Source organism: Triturus cristatus, chromosome 4_1, assembly GCF_964204655.1.
Source record: "Triturus cristatus chromosome 4_1, aTriCri1.1, whole genome shotgun sequence".
NCBI lineage: Eukaryota > Metazoa > Chordata > Amphibia > Caudata > Salamandridae > Triturus > Triturus cristatus.
Window position 1 is genome coordinate 700,343,481 of NC_140585.1, and position 24,237 is coordinate 700,367,717.

Consider the following 24,237-nt stretch of genomic DNA (forward strand, 5'->3'; position numbering starts at 1 on the left):
TAACTTATGTTGCTGACGACACTTTATTTTAAATGTTAACCCTCCAATGGGCTCCTTGATAAGAGTTCTTAAAGCCTCCTGGGACTTGTAGTGTCATACAGTCTGTCTCTGGCCCAAAAGGGATAGGTGAATAGGCCCTGAATGAGCCGTGGAGTGCCAGTCCTGCCCATAATCCATGGTTCATTGTCCCCACATACGGCATCAACATAATTTTGTGCTCGTTACAGTCTAAGGGTCGTGCGACTCTCCAAGCCCGGAGCCGGCGTGAATTTATACCATTTAACAGGTGCTCTCAGGAAGATTGTGGTTTCCGGAGTGCACTATCATGTGCTGAGCACCTTTTAAATTATATATATATATAGGGAGGTCCGGCATCAGCGCGTCATGTGATCAAGATCGCGGAGGCGATCGAAAGGCGTCTGAGGTGGACACTCGTCTGATGAATTAAAAAATGATTGGAAACTTTGAAATCGCTTGTGGTGTATTCTTTGGAAGGCAACACTGACCGTGGTCCGTACCGGTCTCAAAACCCCTCTGTGGAATCGGAGGGTCAGGACTTTGTGCTTCTATATATATATATATATATATACTCCACACTCTCGCAACCTCCTTTTGGCGAAGAGAGAGTAACGGACACCCAGGTGATAATTTTGACAAGATGTTTATTTGCTCTCACTCCTCACATTGATAACGCGTTTCGGGCAGCAAGTGCCCTTGTTCACATACGGAGTGCTTTCCGCCATTACTCTTTTATAATTGCTTTGTACACACCCTCCTTCCCGTGTCACATGTCAATGAACATAAATAAAATACTGTCAACATTTTGCTCATAGAAAACAGTCTCATGTATCCTTAATTCGTATCATATTTCTAAGACAACACAAACATTAATAATCTTTGATTTGCATCACATTTCAATAAATAAATAAAAGGTTTGAAAGTGTAAAGGGCTCAATAAATATGTAAATATATAGATAGATCTGTAAGAAAAAGATATGCATAAAAAACATGCAAATAAGCACGTTTTTTTACAACTACGCTACTTTGTTTTTTTGCCCTTCCCTTCCTAATTGATTGAGCCAATTCATGTGGTCTTTCTGCTCATATGCTGTAATTTGCCATTGTGACCTCATCGGAGGTACAATGGCAACAATCTTTGGCCGAAATGCCCATATATTCTTTAGAGGTGTGACTGCTTGAGCACCTCCTGAGGCGGAAGCCGGGAGGTTGAGTTATTTGCATTGTTGCTGATTTTACCTGTTTTTAAACTGCACATACTGCAATATCGGCGTTTTTCCCTTTCTGTAGCAACTTTAAGCAATTTAGCTTGATTTGGTGGGCTCTAATCGCCCACTTTGTTCCCCCTCTTTCCCGCTGCCCTGGGCCACTCCCAGCCGAGCATTGACGCTGTGGAGCCGGTCCCGGGCACTGAATAGCGGCGGCCATCTTGTGTGTGGGTGGGATTGACAGCGTTCTAGTTGCGCATAAAAGGGGTCCCGGTTTGCCCAGCGCTTGACTGTGTGACTGCTTGAGCACCTCCTGAGGCGGAAGCCGGGAGGTTGTGTTATTTGCATTGTTGCTGATTTTACCTGTCTTTAAACTGCACATACTGCAATATCGGCGTTTTTCCCTTTCTGTAGCAATTTTATGCAATTTAGCTTGATTTGGTGGGCTCTAATCACCCACTTCGTTCCCCCTCTTTCCCGCTGCCCTGGGCCACTCCCAGCCGAGCATTGACGCTGTGGAGCCGGTCCCGGGCACTGAATAGCGGCGGCCATCTTGTGTGTGGGTGAGATTGACAGCGCTCTAGTTGCGCATAAAAGGGGATGTCCATGTCTTCGCGCAGCGAACGCGCACAGCGGGCGCGCCTGACTCGCGCCGGAGTCGCGCCAGAGTAAGGCCCGTCTACGCCCGTCCACGCCAGGACGGGCCCAGGGACACAGGAGCTGGTTCCGCTTTCTGCAATCCCTGTCCATCATGGTGCTAGTTACATCTATACTGGTAAGGAGTTAAAACGGCTTAATTACCACCCCCCCCGCACAGTGCACTACATGTGTATTGCCAGTTCATAATTTTAAATGCACCCACTGTGGCTTCATCACGGGCAGAATGTTAAGGTGTAATCAACTGAAAGCGCTACATAAACGGGGTAAACCGAGGGGTAGAACTAGGGCTGCTAAAACTCCCTCCTCCCTCACAAAATTGCAGTTTTGGAGTGTGAACTGTAGATCACTTCCAAAACATAAGACCGACATCTACGACTTTATAGTAGATGAAAATCCTGACGCCATGTTCCTTACAGAAACCTGGCTTCAGGCTAGTTCGGGGCCTGATAGTGCTCTGGCGATTCCCGACGGTTATAAACTGGTTAAAATAGACAGAGACACTGGTAAAGGTGGTGGAATTGCGATTATTTTTAAGTCAAACTATACATGCACTCTTGATGCTTTCCCCATGCCTGGATGCGAAGCCGGACTTTTTAAGCTTGCTACTAGCCCCCAGTTCACTTTGTCTGGTCTCCTGATTTATCGTCCCCCCGGTAACGCTAACACCTGGATAACTTCCTTTGCAGACATTATTGCTCCTCTCTCCCTGAAAGCGGCCAACTTTTCCATTCTTGGCGACCTGAACCTCCATCTGGAAGATGGTCAATGTAATGTCAGCAAATTGTTTTTATCTGAATTGGAAGCCTTAAATATCTTATTATGCAATTCTGGATCTACACATTCTGCTGGGCATTTATTGGACCCTGTCCTTTCAAATCTTCCTTTTGAATGTTCTTTTCCTGCCCGTCCATTGGAATGGTCGGACCATTATGCTGTACACCTTGCCTTATCTCAGACAGGAAATCAAAATAAAAACAGCAGCAGTAAGGATGTGTTTATACGTCGTTGGCACAAACTTAATACTATTGATCTTAACGCACGTTTATCGAATACTCTTCCTAAAACCAACACATCCACATCTATATTAAACTCTGAAGTGTTCAAATGGCTGAATTCTGCCATTGATGAACTTCTTCCTTTAACACTCAAAAACTCCTCATCTCATCGACCTCCGGCGCCTTGGTTTTCTGAAGTCCTAAAACGCATGAAATCTAGCTGTAAGATTTCTGAGAGAAAATGGAGACGTTCTTACTCTGCCTCCCGTAAAATAGCCTACAAGGAAGCCCTTAGGGACTACCATCATCATTGTAAAATGGCCAGAGCTGCCTATGTTTCGAACACAGTAACCAATGCCCAAAATTGTCCTCGTACTCTTTTCTCGGTTGTGAAGAAATTAACTGGAGCAGATACGGTACCAGCCCCTCCCGTACTGGAAGAGGCTCAATGCAATTCTGTTGCGAATTTTTTTTCATATGTAAAGTAGAGCGCATCTATGACTCATTAAGTACTTCTACATCTAATGATACGCCTCTGCCAGACCCTATTCTGACTCCAGATATTTCACTCCTCACAAGGACGAAACTTGCAAACTGGTTACCCTTTGATGATGCCGACTTTTCCCATTGTCTAAATAGCATTAAATCTGGCTCCCCACGGGATCTGGTACCCGCCAAGATTTTAAAACTACTTGAACTTAGCCCACGTCAAGTGCTAATGCAACTTCTCAACTCTTCATTACTTGAGTCATATGTTCCACAGGAGTGGAAGCATGCAATGATAATTCCCTTATTAAAATAGGCTGGAGCGGACATCACCAACCTGTCTAACTTCAGACCAATTTCATTGCTCCCCATTCTATCAAAGATCCTGGAAAGGCACATAAATACACAATTGACACATCTTGTGGAGAGCTCGGGCTTTTTACATCCGTCCCAATCAGGCTTTAGAGCGCATCATTCAACTGAAACCACACTCCTAGGAGTCACCGAGAGTCTGCGTCACAGTGTCGATCGCGGAGAAACATCAGCCTTGATCCTTCTCGATCTTAGTGCGGCGTTCGACACTGTGTCTCATTCTATCCTTCTCGCGACTCTCCGGTCCCTGAGAGTAGAGGGTGCGGTTCTAGCCTGGATAGCCTCTTTTTTAAAAGATCGCACTTTTCAGGTGTTTTCTTCTTCTGCTTCTTTTACAACTTATCCCTTGGCGTATGGTGTTCCCCAGGGGTCGATACTCAGCCCCTCATTATTCAACATTTATGTAAGACCTCTAGCTATTATTGTAGAGGAAGCTGGTCTCACACTGTATTCCTACGCCGACGACTCACAGATCATTTTTTCTCTCTCTAATAAAGAGTGCAATAACACCTCTGCTCTGAAAGAAGGTCTGATTCGTGTTTCCAAATGGATGAAGAGTAACTTTTTGAAGCTTAACGGTGATAAAACCGAGGTAGTGATACTAGACAAGAACAAGGATCTCTGGGACCCCACCATTGGCCCAATGATATGGGACCTACCCCGCAACCTGTAACTGCAGTTCGCAATCTCGGGTTTATTATTGATGAGAAACTTACAATGAGACAGCAGGCTGTAAAGGTGGCCTCTATCTGTTTAGCCACCTTGAGATGGCTTCAGAAGATTTTGTGGATGTTGCCCCTCTCCACACAAAGAATGGCAGTCCAGGCGTTGGTTGTTTCCCGCCTGGACTATGGCAACGTCCTATATCTTGGAGCCGACCTAACAACCATAAAAAAACTTCAGGTTGTGCAGAACGCTACTGCCCGTCTGCTCTGCAATGTTCCTAGGAGAACTTCTGCTTCCACAGCACTTCGTGACCTTCATTGGCTTAAAATTCCAAACAGAATTAGATTCAAAGCCCTGTGTCACATTTTTAAAATCAAACACGGCTCAGCCCCAAAATACCTTCAGGGCCTTGTACAGGCCTATAAACCCAGTCGAACTCTAAGATCATCAGTACACGGTGATTTTTCTGTTCCCAGATTTAGGCTAGCAAAGATGGGGGGCCGTTCCTTTGCCTATTTAGGCCCTAGATTTTGGAATGCTCTTCCTGTGACCCTAAAGACAGAAACCAATCTCTTTCGGTTCCGTAAAGGACTTAAAACTTGGCTCTTCCAGCAGTAACTTGTAGCCCAGTAAAATCAGCTTGACATTCTTTAACCTCTTCAGTCTGTCCCTAGCGCCGGGAAACCCATTGTGGGTAGCTGCGCGCTCTAGAAGTTTAAATAAATAAATAAATAAATATTGCAAAATGCGATTTTTTTTGTGACATCATTTAAACATTTCGACAGTTAAAGGATCATTTGTTTCTTTTTATACATGAATCTTATATTTTTGTGTTTTTTAGTTGTAGTTGTTCACAATTCATTATGTCAAAGTGCCCTAGTGCTTAGCAGCCAACCTAAATGTGCACAAAATTGCATATTTCTAAAGTACCTAGTTATGATTGTGCAAAATGTAAGCCTACTAAGTTGTTGTCAACAGTAACATCTTCAATACAGTTAATACTATTTGGGAAGTTTAAAAAAAAATAGATGTATTTGTGCTAAAATCATTGAATAGAAAAACAGGGGCAGTGATTAAAAGACCTAAAATTATTACTTCATGATAAAAGGTAGCTGCCAAGATATCCACACATTGTCATTTCCTCTATTCATTTATTCTTACTGCCTTAATATCCTGGCTAATTCTTTTTATAGTTACAGGAAATTGTGCAAGTCTTCGGTATTGTTGAGTCCATTTGGCACTTTACTGTCAAAATCCAAAATCATCCGTGTCTCCAGCTGTCTTAATTGTCGTTCCCTATTCCCTCCTCTGCGGAGTTTGGGAATAGCATTGATCACATAGTACGTTAGACAGTTTGCCTCATTGTTGTGTGTTGTTTAAAATGTCGTGCTTCCGGGTATGCAGGATCATTGTTAATGATCGCTCTGAGATGCTGCAGTATTCTGACATGCACCTGCAGCTTGGTACTCCCAATGTATTTTAAACCGCAGGTGCATGTCAGGACATAGACTGCATACTCGGTTCTGCAATTGAAGCTCCCTTCAATGGCAACGGAGTAACAAAATGCATTGTGTTAACTCCAAATTTGGAGGCTCTGTACGAGGAACACTTAGTAAAGCCTTGTTTGGGTTTTAGCCAAGTACCAATAGGACGCAGTTTGGGGCTGTTCTTTACCAACTGAGATCCCATACTCCTAGAGTTTCTAAAAGTAATTGTGGGGACATTTGGAAGTCTAGTTCCAAGAACACTGTCCATGAGCATTATTGGCCAGTTCTTCTTAATTATGGACCTTATTTTCCTTTCTTCGCTGCTATATGTGGTTATTGATTGAGGACCCTCATTTTTATCAGGCAATTCTAAGTTGATTTTTTTGTATCTCTTTGCCCTCTGATCTTATGAGGAGACTTGCTCTATGCCTCGCTTCAGCTTTAATAATGGCCTGCTTTAAAACCTTCTCAATATATCATCGCTGCCTGAGTCTGGCTATAGTATCCTCTACACAGTTGCTGAAATCCGCTTCTAAGCTGCAGATACATTTTAACCTCAGGATTTCCCCGTAGGGGAGACAACTAATGAGATGCTTAGGGTGGGTACTGCTCGCATGTAGCGTAGCATTGCCCGCCGTTGGTTTTCTAAATAAGGTAGTCTCAAGTTTTTCATCTTTAGCCTGAACTTTCACATCTAAGAATTCAATGTTGGTTTTACTTACATGTGATGTGAAATTAAGATTCAAGGAGTTGGTATTTATTGCCTTAATGAATTGTCTGGCTTTCTTTTCATCTCCCTTCCACACTAAAAACATTGTCTATGTATCTGAGCCAGTGCAGTACATATTGATCAATGTTTCACAATATGTTCTTCTCAGAACCTGTTCCTCCCACCAGCCAACGTGTAAACACGCGTAGCTGGGGGAGAAACAGGCTTCCATCGCTACTCCTCTTAGTTGTTTATAGATCTCTTTTGCAAACATGAAATAATTATTATTGAGACACCAAGAAATAATCTTTTTGTTATGCTCATAGAATTCACAGTGTCTTGCGTCTAGAAAATGTTTGACAGCCTTCAAGCCCGTTAGATGGTCAATGCTCGTATAGACTCTATATCAAGTGTAATAATTAACAGGTCATATGCCCATACAATGTTCTCTATTTTGGTCAAAAAGTCTCCAGTGTCCTTTACATAACTAGGTAGTTCTTTCACCATGTCTTGTAGAAAATAGACAACATATTGTCAACTTGTTCCCGCATGCTGTTAATTGCCGAAATAATTGGTCTTCCAAGAATGGGTACAGTGTTTTTATGGACTTTTGGGTTGAGATAAAGGACTGGGAGGACCAGGAATTCCTTATACATGAACTTATATTCATCCGCCGAGATCAATCCCTCCCGTTTCCATTGTTGTAGATCTTTCTTTAAAGTCTCCCTCGCTTTGCTGTAGTCCCTTGTTCTTCTTTTTTCATAACACTGGTTATTGTCTAGTTTTCTCTTTGCTTCCTAAATGTAATCTTTCTTAGGCCAAATCACGATGTTGCCACCTTTGCCTGATTTTTTTATTATTATTTCCTGATTTTCTCCACATTTTTTCATCAGTTTGGCATATTCCAAGTTTTTTATACTGTTTGCTCCTTTTAATGTGTTTGACTTGATGATATAATTTTTTGATGTCTTCAGTCACTCTTTCGTGGAAGATATCAACCGTGTCTTTTGGCATGAGAGGCAGAAAGGTTGATTTTGGCTTAAATGGACTACTTCCCGCACCTCTCTGAGATATAATAATTTTTTGCAGTCTTATCTGTTTTGGGTCCTCTTGCTCAAATTCTGAAGATGGAATTTCAGTTTCCATTTTTCAGTTCATGCAAGGTTAGCAGCGTTGGAATATCGGATGCCTTAAGTGAGTGTGCATCACCTACCACTGTGTCATGTTCCATTTTTGCTTGATCCAAGCCAGTTTTTATGGTAAAGAACTTTTTCAGCTTCAGTTTTCGAATGAAACAGAATACATCAATTCTTGTGCCTGTGTAATTGAAACTGCTCTCTGGGCAGTATTTTAGTCCCAGTGCTAACAATTGTTCCTCAGCCTTTGTCAAAGATATCGGAGATAGATTAATTATGGTATTATCGTTTCCTGTCACTTTCTGCGCCATTGCGTTTCTTTCTATGGTTTTTGCATTTCCGCCTTTTGCGTCTATCTTGCCTTCTTGCGTTTTTTCTTATTCCACTGGCCTCCTTTGATTTCTTGGCCTCAAGGTTTGTAATCGCTCTAGGCCTAAAAAATCCAGCCCTTCCCCAAGGCTTAATTTGGTTTTGGTCATTGCGATATTTGAACTTTCAACTTCTGAACCCGATTCACTAGTTAGCGGTTCTGCATCGGCACTAGAAAATTCTTCATTGTTGCTAGGTTTATGTGTTTCTCTTATTGTGTTTGTTTTTGTTTTATCGCTGTATTGTTGTTTTTTTACATTATCAAATTTGCACGCATAGTAAATATTTGGCCGTTCTCGTAATCAGCTTGATCACGTGCAAACTTGTGAGCCTTGCGGACTTTAATTTTTTCTTCATGTTTTCTGAGCCTTTCTTTAATTTCATTTCTTGTTGTCTTGATGTAGTCTGTCATTTCTGATTTGCTTAGCTCTTCATTGATCTTAGTAGTGCTTTTCGGTCTATTTCAGCGTATTTAATTAGAATGTAAACTAAATTCATGGAGGCTGCCAAATTACTCTCTCCCCACTCTCTGAGCATGTCTGTATTTGGTTTGTCAAAACTCAGGGCATGCAGGATCCTTAACCGTCGTGGGACTCTTCCCACTTCCACATATTTGCTCAAGGATGTGTGTTCCCACCATTTTGTGATCTCCATTCTCATATTTCTTTCCAAGTTCTTTAATGTTGCTTTTACATCGTTATCTTTATCTGCCCCACTTTCATGCATATTTTGCCGACTTGCTGACGCCTTCAGCAGATTGCCAAACAGTTCGTCTGCTGCTGCCTCTCTATCGTGGACTGCTTCCGCAGACATCGTGAGGTGTCGTTACTAACGTGAGTTAAGCCTGATCTCAAATGGCTTGCTTTATTTATGCCTTTTTATCGTACCTCCCCACCTACGACTTATGCCAACTTGACTCACTGCCTTGATTTTGATCATCGACGGGTCCTCCGGTCGATGACAATTTCCTTGGCTGCAGTAGGAGGCGGCCGCCAACGTTCCACCACGGATCCTTGTTTCTTTTTGGTTGAGGGCGGCTGCCTACTTATGGAGAAGGGTGTCCGTTGGTGGAAGCAACCCACTTCCGTATTTCGCAACCTCCTCCCAGCGAACAGAGAGAGTAAAGGACACCCAGGTGATAATTTTGGCAAGATGTTTACTATATATATATCTCCACCACAATCGTTTGTTAGAAAATACAGAAAACCGATATCACAGGCACTTAATCCTTTTCACAGTGTGTTTATTTCAGTTCCATTTCGGCCAGTTCACTCAACGCGTTTCGGAGTTCAACTCCTTTCTCACGAGTACGAGTGCATTGAAAATGCCAGTGTATATACAATTCAAGTGACACACCTCCTTCACGATAAACAAGGAAAACAGACATCACAGAATATCTCAGTGCAAGGAGCTAGAAAAGCAGACTCCATAATATAAGTTGATGAATGATTCTCAAATGTAATTTCAATAAATGCATTGTTAAACCATACATTTCAAAAACATTAATTAAACAAGCGTTTGCGTGGCATCATTTGATAATGCGGTGCCTTTGTTTAAACGCATTGGCTTCTACTAGTAATTTCAACAGAGCAGTCTAAATAAACTTTATTGTTCCTTAACGGTTCACACAGCGGCCTGATTCCCGCCCATGTGGACATAACAGTTACTTTATTCCTCCACAGACCTATTTACTACTTAGTCGTGTATGTCAAACAACATTTTAGCCGCAAGCATTTCTCACTGCTTATTGCAGCGTTGAGTCTGACAGTTCTTTTGTATTAAATAGCACCCCAATACTCAATGCATTAAAGTCATGCCCCAGTGGGCATTGTGGCATTTTATGGATGTAACTCTTGGTCTATCAGTAATAAAGGCCACTATGTTATGTGATTACCATAAAGACGTGAAAGTCCAACCCCAGTGGGTATTTATATTTAAGTGCAGGTGCTCTTAATTTTGTTCATTCCATGATTCATTCACGTGAAAATACAGTGCTTCGATGAGTCTTAAATTCAACTCTCCTCCAATACCCTGCCGTTGATCTGTGTAATCAAAATTAAACAAAAAGTGAGACACCCTATAGAAAGTTAAAACAATATTTACATACACTACAATATTTTGCAAAAGTGAACAAGCTTAAAAAGCATGAATGGATGTAGACATTTTACTTAATACATGGAAGGATAAACACCCTTTAACCTAAGTGCGTGGATAGTCCTTCATCACAGTTATGGCCTTCAGGTTGCAGGGTGTGGTACTTAATTATTATTTTAGATTCAAGTTGTCTAAGCTCTTGCACTCTGTCCCCCCCTCTCATTCTGGTTGGGATATTATCAAGAACACAAAATGAGAGTAGTGCATTATTGCCATTATGGTGGGAAGCAAAGTGTCTTGCGACTGGGTATTGTCTGTCGTTCTTTATTGCCCTTAGATGTTCCAGGACTCGTTTTTTGGCTTTATGGATGGTGCTCCCAATATAGTACTTGTCGCAGGGACACCTAAGAGCATACACTACAAATTCTGTATTACATGAGTAGTGTTCAAGAATCTTAAATGGTCTGCAGTGGGGAGTTAGTTGTACTTCTTTAACGTTAGAACTGTGTTTGCAGGCTTTACATTGCCTACATGTGTGGAACCCTTGGATGTTACTCTTCTTTCTTGCAGATTGAGTAACAGCTCTACAAAGTGAGTCTTTAAGAGATTTGGCTTTACGGTATGTGACTTGAGGGTATTCTTCTAGACAGTCTGAAAGGTCATTATCCTTTTTCAGGGTTCCCCAGAACTTATTAAATGCCTCTTTTACATTCCATGACTGCCAGTTAAAGTTAGTTATAAACCGTACAGTTTCCTTACCATCTACAGTCTCTGTAACTTCTTTTTCTTTTTCTTTGATCAAGTCTGCCCTTTCTCTGATCTTAACTTTAGACAGGGCTGTTTCTATACATTTAGTGATATAGCCTCTGTCTTTGAATCTTTTACACATTATTTCACTCTCTAATGTGTAATCCTCCTCGGTGCTACAGTTTCGTTTGGTTCGCAAAAGCTCGCCCATGGGGATACTCTTGATGAGACTATCTGGGTGACAACTGTGTGCGTGGAGCAAACTGTTCCCCGCTGTCTTTTTTCTGAATAGCGTGGTCGTAAGTCTGTTTTCTCTAATATTGACTGAGAGATCAAGGAATTAAATTTTCTCCCTATCAATATGGCTGGTGAAAGTTAAGCTAAAGTCATTTTTGTTCAGGGTATTAACAAATTCCTTGGCCTCCTCCTTGCTACCCTCCCACACACAGAAAATGTAATCGATATATCTAGCCCAAGTTTTCACATGTATTTTGTATTGCTCGAGGGTCCTGGCTATTTGCTCCTCCCACCAGCCCAGGTACAACCCCGCAAAGCTGGGGACGAAGCAAGTACCCATCGCCGTGCCAAGGGTTTGACAGTAAATAGTTCCATCAAAGAGAAATACATTTTGTGTAAGGCAGATGTAAATCATATCTAAAATCATCTCTGTGTGAAAAAGGAAGGACAGGGACCTTATACTTAAAAAGTGTTGACATGCCTCAACTCCTCTCTCGTGAGGGATACTCGTATACAGGCTAGACTCATGAGTAGGCATCATGGGTGCCATTCAGTTTTGTTTATCAGTCGAAGGAAATCACCTGAATCTTTAAGGTATGATGGTAGATTCTGGACTAGGGGCTGTAAGTAAAAGTCCACATATCTTGAAGTATTTTCTAGACCACTCCCCTGGAAGATACAATGGGTCTTCCAGGTGGGTTTGTCATATCCTTGTGTAGTTTGGGGAGGAGGTAAAGGGCTGGAAGTTTAGGGTGTTTACATCTGAGAAAATTATATTCTTCTGGCTCAAGTAAGCCTCTATCTTTCCAATCATCCAACTGATTTTGAAATTTCACATTGGCCACATCATAGTCCTTCCTAGTGCTTTTTTCATACCTGTTACCATCATTTAATTGTGATAGCCCCTCTTTAATGTACATTTCCTTTGGGAGCACCACAATATTCCACAATATTCCCCCCCTTTGTCTGATTTCTTTATCACAATGTTTTCATCTTTTTGAAGGGTTTGAAGCGCCACCATCTGGGCCTTGGAGAAGTTGTTTCTGGCATAGATCCTGTTTTTAGAAATGTTCTTAAGTTCATTGGTGACACACTTCTCAAAAACATCAATCACTTCATTGGCAATCAGTGATGTCATCAGTGATATCATTTGAGATGTCATCAGTGATGTCACTGACCGTGTCATGAATGATGTAATATGTGACCTCATCAGCAGTGGATTGCGGGCGCGCGAGATGTAGTTAGTACAACTAACTATATTGGAGGAATTTCAATGGTTTTGTTCGAGTGAAATGTCCAGCTAACTATAACACCCCTACAAGCTATTGTTTTTTCAGTGAATTTCTAAGGTTTTTTAAATGCTAATTCCTAACTATATCAGGCCTGAAACCTATGGTATTTTTAGTGAATTTCCAAGGTTTTTTAAATGCTAATTCCTAACTATATCAGGCCTGAAACCTATGGTTTTATCAGTGAAATTCAAAGGTTTTGTAAATGACAATTTTTTATGTATTAATTGTTATACTGATTTTTTTGATACTGATTTACTACATTTTTTAAACTATTTATTTTTAGATATATTTTATTTTAATTACATTATAATTACATTATACATTACAATACAAAATATACTTTCTCAGAATGAATTACTTTAGTTTAAATACTTTGCAAATAGGCACTAGACTTTTAAGTACAGTAGTTACAGTTGTTGCAATGGGCAACACAATTTCAAACACAATGCAACATTGAGTTCAGTGTGAATTTCTAGTCAAATGCAATTAGTTACTTTATGGATTACTTTTCTAACCACAGGACTGGATCCTAGATTCAGTCCTTGGACATCTCCTATAAACAGTTGAGTAAAAGCGTTTTGGTTACAGTAGTTATTTTTAAGGAATATTATTGTATTTTAAAAGTTGGAAGAAATGTTTTCACATTGAATCACCAATATTATCCTATGGCAGAAAATTCACTTAGCAGGTAAGTAGTGTTATCGTTACTTTTTCTTACTCAGTGGTGGATCCTGCATCCAGCACTGGCCAATCTCCTGTAAACAGTTGAAAGAATGTGTTTAAGTCATACAGATGATTTTTTAGGAATATTTTTAGTTTGTGAAAATAGACACAGAAACTTTTCTGGTGAAAACTACACAATGGATTCCTATGGAAGGAAATACAAGTTCCTGGTAAGTACACTTAGACCTACTTTTCAGGGTCAGTGCTGGGTTAAAAGATGCAGCTCTGGGTTCTCTCCTGATAACAGGTGAGTAAATCGGAATTCGTAGTTCGGCTGATTTTAGAGGAATATTTGTACGTTTCAAAATTGGACACTTAGAAAATTTTCTGGTGAAAACCACACAATGGATTCCTATGGAAGGAAATACAAGTTACTGGTAAGTACGCTTAGAATTACTTTTCAGGGTCAGTGCTGGGTTAAAAGATGCAGCACTGGGTTCTCTCCTGATAACAGGTGAGTAAATCAGAATTCGTAGCTCGGCTGATTTTAGAGGAATATTTGTATGTTTGAAAAATGGAAACTTAGAAACCTTTCTGCTGAAAACCACACAATGGATTCCTATGGAAGGAAATACGAGTTACTGGTAAGTACGCTTAGACTTACTTTTCAGGGTCAGTGCTGGGTTAAAAGATGCAGCACTGGGTTCTCTCCTGATAACAGGTGAGTAAATCAGAATTCGTAGTTCGGCTGATTTTAGAGGAATATTTGTAAGTTTCAAAAATTGATACTTTGAAACTTTTCTGCTGAAAACCACACAATGGATTCCTATGGAAGGAAATACAAAGTTACTAGTAAGTACGCTTAGAATTACTTTTCAGGGTCAGTGCTGGGCTAAAAGATGCAGCACTGGGTTCTCTCCTGATAACAGGTGAGTAAATCGGAATTCGTAGTTCGGCTGATTTTACTTCGGTCCAGTATATATAGAGCCACTTTCCTACACCATCCCCTCCCTTCACCACTGTGCAAACACGCCATGTGGCGCATTTTACGTTGGGGAAATAATTCCCCTTCAGAGACCAACTAGCCCACTAGGTACTTCCAGTAAGCGCCACAGAGCTGCGTAGCAGAGCGATGTAAATAGACGCACGGCCTGCACCACCTCTCTGCAACGCAGCGCAGTGGCACTTCCTGGAAGCACCTGGTGGGCTACTTGGCCCCCAGGGTCCCTCATGATTGAAGAGAAATTTTTCCCCAACGTAAAACGCACCACAGGGTGTGTTGGCACACGTCACCTCAAGCCCCGTCCCCTTCCTTCACCAGTGTGTAAACGTGCCCCACAGGGCACGTTTGCACAATGGTGATGGAAGGGGGCGGGTCCTGATGTGACATGTCGGCAAACACACCCTGTGGCGCGATTTAAGTTGGGAAATTAATTCCTCTTCAAACATGGTGCATTTGCAGAGTGATGAAAGGAGGGGGCGTGGCCTCCTCCCCGATCCCGTTTAAAAAAAAAAATCTTTTTAAGAAGGGGGGCAGTGTAGCCCCCCTTCTTTTTCTTATTTTTTGGCCCTGCTGACCCCATCCTCCAGGGCCTGCCCCCTAATTTTTAATTTTTATTTTAAAACTGTGGAGGGGGGCCGCGTGGCCCCCCTCCCGAGGCCTTAATCTGCCCCAGGGACTCCATCCCCAGGGGCATGGTCCTTTTATAAAAATAATTTTTATTTGGAGGGTGGCTGCCTTGCCCCCCTCCCATGGCCACTTATGGCCCCGGGGACCCCATCCCCCGGGGCCAGCCCTTTTTAAAATTATTTTTTAAATATTTTGGGGAGGGGGGCCGCGTGGTCCCCCTCCCAGGCCACTTATGGCCCCGGGGACCCCATCCCACGGGGCCTGGCCACCTCGTTGGGGACCGTGGGGGGGTCACCAATCCCCCCACGGTCCCAGCCGTCTCCCCGCCTCCTGCGGGAGCCGGCATTGCTTTTCCACATGGGGAGCAGCTAACATGCTGCTCCCCATGTGGAAAAGCTATCAGCTTTGCTTCATTGAAGTGAGAGCAGGTTTCCCTGCTCGTGCTTCAATGAAGCAAAGCAGTTTGCAATGGCAGGGCGGGAGCCGTGAGGCTCCCGCCCTGCCATTGCAAACAGCAGTGTGCCGGGGGTGGGCACCCCGGGACACTGCAGGAGCCGGCCCTGGGTGGTGGCGGTCCCCAGGGCCATCATTGGCTCCAGGGGGGCCACGCGGCCCCCCTCCCACTTAATTTAAAGCCCCGGGAGGTGGTGGTCCCCGGGGTTTGGGGGTCTGTAACGGAACCCCTATTTTAAATATTTAGTGCCCCGGGGAGGTGGTGGTCACCGGGGTATGTGGGGGCTCGAGCCCCCCCACACAGGTATTTTATTTATGAAACAAGCCCTGGGGGGTGGCAGTCCCCGGGGCTGCGGGGGGGCCATGAGCCCCCCGCAAATATGTAAATAAAGCCCCGGGGGTGGCGGTCCCCGGAGCTTGGGGGGACCTTTCAGCCCCCCCACCCATTTTTTGCAAAGCCCCGGGGGGTGGTGGTCCCCGGGGCTGGGGGGGCTAAGAGCCCCCCCACATATTTCACAAAAGCCGCGGGGGTGGCAGTCCCCGGGGCTGGGGGGCCCCTCTGGGCCCCCCATTACTATAAAATATTGCCCACGGGACTTGGCCCCCCCTGGGGCTAATTGTAAACGAAGCGCAGGAGCCCGCTTTTTGATTTTTTTTCTGGGAGCAGGATGCATGGATCCTAAGCGCATCCCGCGATTTTTGTTTAAATAATACAAAAAATGTTGGCCTTGGGGGTCCTTGTGGGACCCCCTGATCAGGCCTAGGGGGTCAGGGTGTTTCTACCCTGCCCCCTTGTCGCGTTTTGTGCCTTTTTGGGGGGGTTTTCTTGTGCCTCGGTTCTACCGAGGCACAAGATGGCTGCCAACACTTCCTGATTCAGAGTGTTGGCAGCCAATTAGCATTCAGCTTGTGCACGGGAGGGTGCGGGGAGGGTGCGCGGATCCTCAGAGGCCATAGATACATCTATCTTTTTAACTCAGGAACTACTGAACAGATTTACACCATTTAAGCAAAAGGCACGAGTCTGAACTGAGGACTACCTATTTGCCAAATTTGGTGCAATTCCGTTCAGCAGTTCAGGCTGTAGCTGCGTCAACAGGTCCTATGGGAAAATGCATGGAATAAACGCGTTTTGGGACACCCCTTTTTCCTCGGCCCCCGCTTGACGAATCACAGTGAAATTTTCAGGATAGGAGCGGACCGGAGCTGGCCAAAAGTTTGGAAAATTTCACGGAGATTCGTCAATCGGCGCCAACGTTATTCCAAATAGAATGTTGCGGATTTCCTATTGAAAATAGGTCCTAACTATATCTACCTACTGGCGACCGCCAGTAGGTTATATATATTTCTTTTTTGCAGAGTTTTATATAGCGCAAACTTGACCCGAATCCAATCAGGTATCAGAGCGCTTTACATAGCACCAGTTACGTTACATGAGGGCACACATTCGTTTTTTTTGTTAGGCACGGGGAGATTAAGTGATTTGCCCAGAATCACAGGATGTTCAGCGTCATTACCGAGACTTGAACCCAATTCCCCAGGTCCGAGGTCAAGCGCCCTAGCCGTTAGGCCAACTCCTCTCCCCGAGGAGATATATATATATATATACGCATAGAAATTTCCACAAGTGTTGCAGAAAAAACGAGCCGCTCCAGTTCTGTGTTCTCAATATTGCGGGTTTATTTGGCAGACAAACGACGCGTTTCGATCTCAGCCGAAAGTAGGCTGCAAAATCTTCATAGAATGTAATTCACATTGAGCAATATTCTGTATTGATCGAATATCATTTACCAGGAAGCTTATGAAGGAAAGACAATAAGTAGGTGGGTTTACTTATCCTGCAAGATACATGTTAGAAATTAGGGTCTCCAGTTGGCAACGGTTTGCGCCTCTATCCAAATAGGGACCATTCCTTCTAGTCAGGATAAGGGAGATACACTACTGAAAAAACCCCTGTTCACCCCCTTGAGAGCTTGGCATGAGCAGTCAGGCTTATCTCAGAGGTAGTGTGTGATGTGTGTGCACATCGCATACTGTAATACTGTAAAAACACTACAAAAGGACACCGCACCAGTTTTAGGAAAAATAACCAATATTTATCTGTGCAAACAAGACCAAAATGATAGAAGGCCAACAAACAGTAATCAAACAAAAACAAAAAAACTTTAAAATGCAGTTCCTTAAAGACTGGCAGCTCCGTCTGGGGCTACCGTGGTGCTGAAAACAACAGTATCCAACAGTTCCTGCCGACCCCATCATTGCGGTTCGTTGTTAGTATCACAAGACTAGTAAACAGTACCTTTGGTTCTGACCAACCGCGATGGTGCGGGTTGGTTGTGGCAACCATCACGGTTGTGATGTGAATCGTAGTGGTGCGGCGTGCGGTGCCCTCAAGTCACGGTGCAGCCAACAGCTGGGTGACGGTCGTCCAGCGGCATTAGTGAGACCAGGACTGTGGTGCGGAGTGAGGTGGGGCTCGTAGTGCTGCTGACAGGTCACGGTGCAAGCAATAGTGCCAGTTGGTGGGAGCTGGCATCGGTTGGCCTAGACTGCACTGTTGGATGGTGTGGTCACGGGTGGCGAGGTCATCAGGCAGCGGGGTCGTGGGTGAGACCAGAGTAGCAGAGTGAAGTGAGGCGGTGCTGAATGCGGGGCCTACAGGTCATGGCAAAAGCAGCGGCTCGATGGCGGCGATCATCATTGTCAGTGAAACCAGGGTTGCACTGCGAGGTGTGGCAGTGTCCTCTGCGGTGCCTTCAGGATACAGAGCCCACAGCGGTGTCAGTGATGGTGTTGGCTGCTTTCCCCTTCTGTGACAACTGAAACCCACCGTTCCAGAGGTAGTACCCAGAGGTAAGTGAAGTATCTGCTGTCTCTGAAACTTCATGAACAGGAGGCAAGCTCTATTTCAAGCCCTTGGAGATACTCAGCGTCAAGTGAAGAAAGTTCAGTCCAGTCCTTTTACTGCCCAAGACAGAAGCAGCAACTGCAGGCCAACCCAGCAAAGCAACAACACAGCAAAGGGGCAGTACTCTTCCTGGCAGTTCTTCCAGCTCTTCTTTTTGGCAGGTTCCTTGATCTAAGAGAGTTCTAAAGTTCTGGGGTCTGGGCCCCAATATTTATATTATTTTCTTTGTTCTCTTGGGCAGAGAGTGTCTGTGCTCAGTTCAAACCAGTTGGGTCCTCTCTGACCCAGCTTCCTAGCAGGAGGTGGATACAGCATTGTTCAAGACAGACCAGGCCCATTCAGGTGCAAGGAAATCTCCTCCCACTACTCTAAATGTAGCCAAGGACTACTCAGCCCAGCCCTGACTCACCCTGGAAAGGCAGGAAACACCTCACCCCACCCCTGTGGCTGTTTAAAGAGAATGCACCTCCCTGCCCCATCACTCCAAAGCCAGACAGTCAATCCACAACCCAGGTGGCACACAGGATCGCTAAGCAAGAAAATACCTACTTTCTAAAAGTGGTATTTTCAAACATAAATCAGAAAAATCATCTTTACTAAATTATGCATTTCTACATTCTGAGTTCAGGCACACTAAACTCCATTTCTCTGTCTTGTCTCAATGGGAAGTTATACTCGTAAAATGTTACAGAGTATTCCTCATTCTAGCCTATGGGCCCGATAGCCTTTCAACAGTGAAAAACAAATTACACTGTAGTTCACTATCAGGACATGTCACAAACACCAGTACATGTCGTACCTTTCACATGCACTTCACCTTGCCCATAGGGGTACCTTGGGCCTACCTTAGGGGTGACTCACATGTAATAAAAGGGGAGGTTAGGGGTTGGCAAGTTGGTGCACTTGCAAAGTCAACATGGCACCAAAAACTGTGTGCAGACACTGTAGTGGTAGGTCTGAGAGCCCTTTGAATGGCTGCCTATGTGGTTAGCACAATCAGTGCTGCAGTCCTACTAGCAGCATTTGATTTACAGGCACTGGCACTCTCAGTGCACTTTACTAGGGGCTTACCAGTAAATCAAATATGCCAATCATGGAAACACCAATCCATAATACAAAATACAATAGGAACACTTGTGCATTAAAGATGAACGGCAGTGAGAAAGAGTGCATAGACACTAAACCAGTAAAAACAAAATCAAAGCCAGGAGGTCAGAAAGCAAAAAGACAGGGGAAATACGCCAAAAGATGCTAGGTCTAACAATACAGTTCAAAGACATAGGTTTGTAGCTGTTTGCAAAAGACATTAGGGTGATCTTTATTCTTAGGCCTGTTGGAAATGCGTTACACAAAAATATAATGTTGAGATAGATAAATTGCTGTTAGTTACCTTTCATATTGGAAAGATGCAAGTAGTGAGTTCAAATGTCCAAGCTTCTGTACCTAGAAAGCTAGTTACTTAGTTAGACCTCATACATATCATAAAAGCCTTTGTAGAGAGTGATCAGTTAATAGTTGGAACTTTTAATTTGACATATTTGTTTCAGTAGTGACCGGAAATGTAGTTCTCCCAATTGACTTTCCTGCAGTGAATATATAGTTTGATGTTGCCTATCATTCAATATCTAATATAGTGATAAAAACGTCCTCATATTATGAAGAGGACAATTAATTGAATAGACATCTTGCAGACAAAGATTGGGAGGAACACATTGTTAATCCTTTCAGCCTTAGGTTGCTCTTCCCCATTCATTGTGCCTTCACCCCCCTATTTTGTTGAATTTGTTTTTAATGGCTTTAGGACTCAGTGCACTTTACCACTGCTAACCAGTGCTAACGTGTGTGTGTTCTCTCCTTAAACATGGTAAAATTGACTTACACCTGATTGGCATATTTAATTTACTTAAACATCCCTAGTAAAGTCGTATATCATATAGCCAGGGCCTGTAAAAGAAATGCTACTAGTGGGTCTACTGCACCTATTGTACCATCCCCTTAAACATGCCCTGTGCTCTCATTGCAGACTGTATGCAGTTGGAAACTGCAAATGCAAGTTGGCAACATATCCCTCTTGCCATGCTTTAAACTCCCCTTGTATTGCATGTACATCACTCCTAAGGTAGTCTCTACATAGTCCATAGGACAGGGTACATTATATGTAAAAGGTTGGACTTGTACTGTTATGTTTTACATATCCCACTAGTGAAAAACTGCTAGATTTGTTCCTCACTATTGAAAGGCCTGTCTCTCCCATTGGATAAGATCGGGTTGCCTGATTACATTTAATATGTGCTAGCCTTTGATTAGGAGCAGGTGGGTAAGCCATGTTTGGTGTCTGAGGAATTGTAATTTAAAAGCCTCTTTTATTTTAAAATTGGATTTTATGTCACAGTTCTGAAAATAATGTTTATCAAGTAAAAATGTACCTTAATGCCTGCGTGCACTGCTATGTGTATTTAACACACAATTACTTAAATGCAATACAAAATACAACGTACACAAATTTCTTCGAACACAAATTTTCATTAATTTAAATCAAACATCAGCCATAGTTCAATATTCCAGCAATGCTGCTTATGATTATAACTTCAATGTTTGTAAAAACATAATATCATGCAGTTATATATGATGATTCCATAGTATTCTTATATCGCCCTGTGCATTTCAGGACAAAAGTCCCTTCCTCAGGGGCCTCTGAAAACCAAAATAAACCCAACATGATGTGTTATGTTACTGTTCCACCAAAACTTGCAATATCAAGAAAGTGACAATCGCAAATCAACAGTGTTCCCCATATATGCCTGACTGCCATGTGCCTACAGTGTTGTGCGAGCTCTAAATCCACGTTGTTGCAAATGAACTCTCCAGCTCTATATATTATTGGTATACCATTAGTGAAAAAACAATAGATCGAAAACAGTGTAAAACGTAACACCACCAACAGCTGTGACTACCAACGATGATATATCACAAAAACTCCCTCTTCAGTCCGTGCACTGTTTTGATCGAATACCAAGTACACTCACAATAAGCAGGAATCATGAAGCATTCCAATCAGAGAACTATACCATGCAGTTCTTCTGTAAAAATACCACTTATCAGTATACGGACGTTGGGATTGTTTTATGAGCACAACTACTATATGGATCTTCAACGTACCTTAGAAAATCAATTAAGGGGCATGACTTGGCATGGAATGGAAGCACACGGGCTCGACTGGAAGACTCGGCGCTTTGCAGCAGAGTGAAGTTCTGACAGAGGCGTGTATGGGCACATAAAGATTCAGGGCGCACTCGGAGGCCCTTGGAGACTCCTCTTATGGCAGCAAATATACTTATTTCTCCGCAGTGAGTTCTTTCGCGGTTCGTTTTCAATGTGGCCGCCATTTTGAATTTATCACGCGAACGCGCGTATCTCCATAATGATGCCGAAACGATGCCCCTCTTTTACAGTGCCACCTACTATATTACAAACATGCCAGAAATATCAATTTGAATGACAATTTGAATGTTTTCACTAAGGAAATTATGGAATTTGATGAGGCGCATCCTGCAATAAACCCTGTTTAAGCTTCTCCACAGCAATCTGCATAGCAGCCATTTTGTGCTCACATTTAATCCTCACAGTATTCCCTTGAGCTGTAACACTCCCTCTTTCTGAGACAATCGTATCCTATTGCTCTCAGCATATTCTGGACTGGGGAACTATTCTTTTGCTAGCTGAAATTCTGTCACCCCGTGTTGCATTTCATTAACCGTTTCCTGCTCCACACTGGCAATACCAGCTGCAGTTCAACCATTTTTTAATCATAAATGACTCTCTGGAATTTTTACTTTTATTTCGCCCATACCAATGCTTTGAAGAGGGCACGAAGTCTGGTTGACGACTGTTTCTTCATTTAAAAAAGACTTCTTTACTCGATATTGACGGTGCTCACACATGTCAAGGTACTTAGATTTCTCTACATGAACCCACCTATTTTGACGCGGTTTCTATCTCATCGCACTTGACCCTTATTGCGTTCGCTTCAGCACGGAGTGTGCCAAATGTGATTTATGGACAGAATAAAATCAACACACATTCCACTATCTAAACCAAAGAACATTTTCGTAAAAAACTCTAAGATTTTTTCTGAGTTCTCCGCATTAGAAGATTCTCTGGCATCCTATTCTCAGAGTTTGGAACTAATAATGGAACCCTCTCCTACATTTCTGGGGAAATCCAACACTAAACGACTCAAAAAGGATCCTCCATCACCACCAAAATCAACATCGCCAGTGTCAATGGAATTATTATTGTAGGAAATTAGAGCTCTTAGACCCTTCATGGAAGAGACTAACACCAAATTGCAAGTCTTGACAGACAATTGTCCTCAACTTGAAACAAGGGTCTCGTCAGTTGAACAAAATGTTTCCTCCTTAACAGAGACCTGTGCCAACGTTTCTCAACTCCATTCTCAAGTCTCTACACTTCAGAAACAGGTTGAGGACTTGGAAAATCGCAACAGGTGAAACAATTTAAGTATTTATGGCCTGGAAGAGGGCCTTGAAGGGAATGACTCTCTTGCTTTTTTCAAATCATTTCTCCCTAAATTGCTCCACATGCCACAGGGAACGGTACTTAACATTCAACGAGCACATCGGTTAGGTCGCGCTCCATCAAGTGCTTCGTCAAAGATCAAGAGGAGTTATTTTATACTTCCTAGAATACACGGATTTGTTGAAGGTTCTCTCAGAGGTCAAAGCTTTTCCAAGACTCACGTGGTCTGGCTCATCTCTATTCTTCGCACAAGACTATGCTAAAGCTACTGCTAACTGACGCAAGGCTTTTCTAAATATGCGAGCTGATCTTTGCTCAATAGGAGCCAGATATGGTCTTTTTCACCCTTGCCTCACCTATAACAATAGAACAACCACGTATGATGATCCTCTGCGTTTACAAAGCTTCATCAATTCCTGCAAACCGTCTGCTATGGATTCATCTCGTCCTTCTTCTTCTTTCAGTGCTTGACATTGTTGTTTACTGATTACATTGTTTGAGTCTTGTTCATCTCGTTATAATATTTGGTAGTTCAAGAACTGTTTTTCCTCGTTCTCGTTCTACTTATTGTTATTCTCATTAGAGTTCACTTTTTGCAAATGTATTTACTGTCACTCTTAGTTATTGTTGTTTGCGCCCATTTCACAACATTAATTTAACGTTTGTTATGTTTCGTCCCCGCAGATCTGTAACACTTATCTCATGACGTCTTCCTGGTTTTCCGTTTAGCTGTCCATTCCATGTGGCTCCACAACCCCCCAGTGTCTACCTGGTCTTTCCTCATGTAGGTATGTTGTCCTCCTACATCTCTGTCCTAATGGTGTTCCTTATCCTCTTTCTTCTTTCCTTTCTAAATACTTTCCTTACCCCTTCTCTGAGTGTCTTTGATTTCTTTACTCTTAGTGTACTTTACTCCGTTACCTTTTTTGCTTCATTCATTTTTATTATAGAGGTTGTTATTTCCAGCTCTCAGTGTTATTTACTTTTCTCATTTTCCTAACGCTTTTTTATCGTTTCCATTTGAATTACAGCTCTAGATATGTATTTTCACGTACTCCTGTTTTCTCTTATCAACTTTGTTCTCTCCTTTTACCATTCTTTGTCCATCTTTTACTCCTTATATTGGCCATGATTACTTTGTTTATGTTATTTATCTCCTCTTATATTTTTCTTGAATTCTTCATTGAGTTGAATTGCCATTGTTCATTATACTCGTCTATCACTACTCTTAACCTGCTATGCCGTTGAAATTAGTATCATGGAATGCTAGAGGGTTGAACTCCCCCATAAAACGACAAAGAGTTTTAACTCATTTGGCTAAATTAAATGCAGACATTGTATTTTTACAAGAGACTCATTTCACAGAGAATGAGTCGTCCAAACTAAAAAAATGTTGTGTGGGGAAAATATTTTACTCCAATGGTGATAGCAAGCGCAATGGAGTCATGATGCTTTGTCGTAAATCACTTACCTTCAAATTTATATCTCAAGACTCTGATGCCGATGGTCGATGGCTTAATGTTAAGCTGATGTTAAGGGATGTTCCTGTCTCTTTTTCAATGTTTATG

At 42.7% G+C, this 24,237-nt stretch overlaps 1 long non-coding RNA gene across 3 annotated transcripts in view; it reads left to right on the plus strand.

Annotated features, from left to right (window-relative positions):
• The window catches only part of LOC146855396 (uncharacterized), a 200,263-nt gene that overhangs the window by 132,529 nt on the left and 43,497 nt on the right, over window positions 1-24,237 (plus strand). For 2 of the 3 annotated variants that reach the window (XR_014980829.1, XR_014980830.1), the window contains exon 4: window positions 23,354-23,457. The exons of the other annotated variant lie outside the window; for it this stretch is intronic. This is a non-coding gene — a long non-coding RNA (uncharacterized LOC146855396). The remainder of the gene's footprint in view (window positions 1-23,353; window positions 23,458-24,237) is intronic. 3 annotated transcript variants of the gene reach the window in all.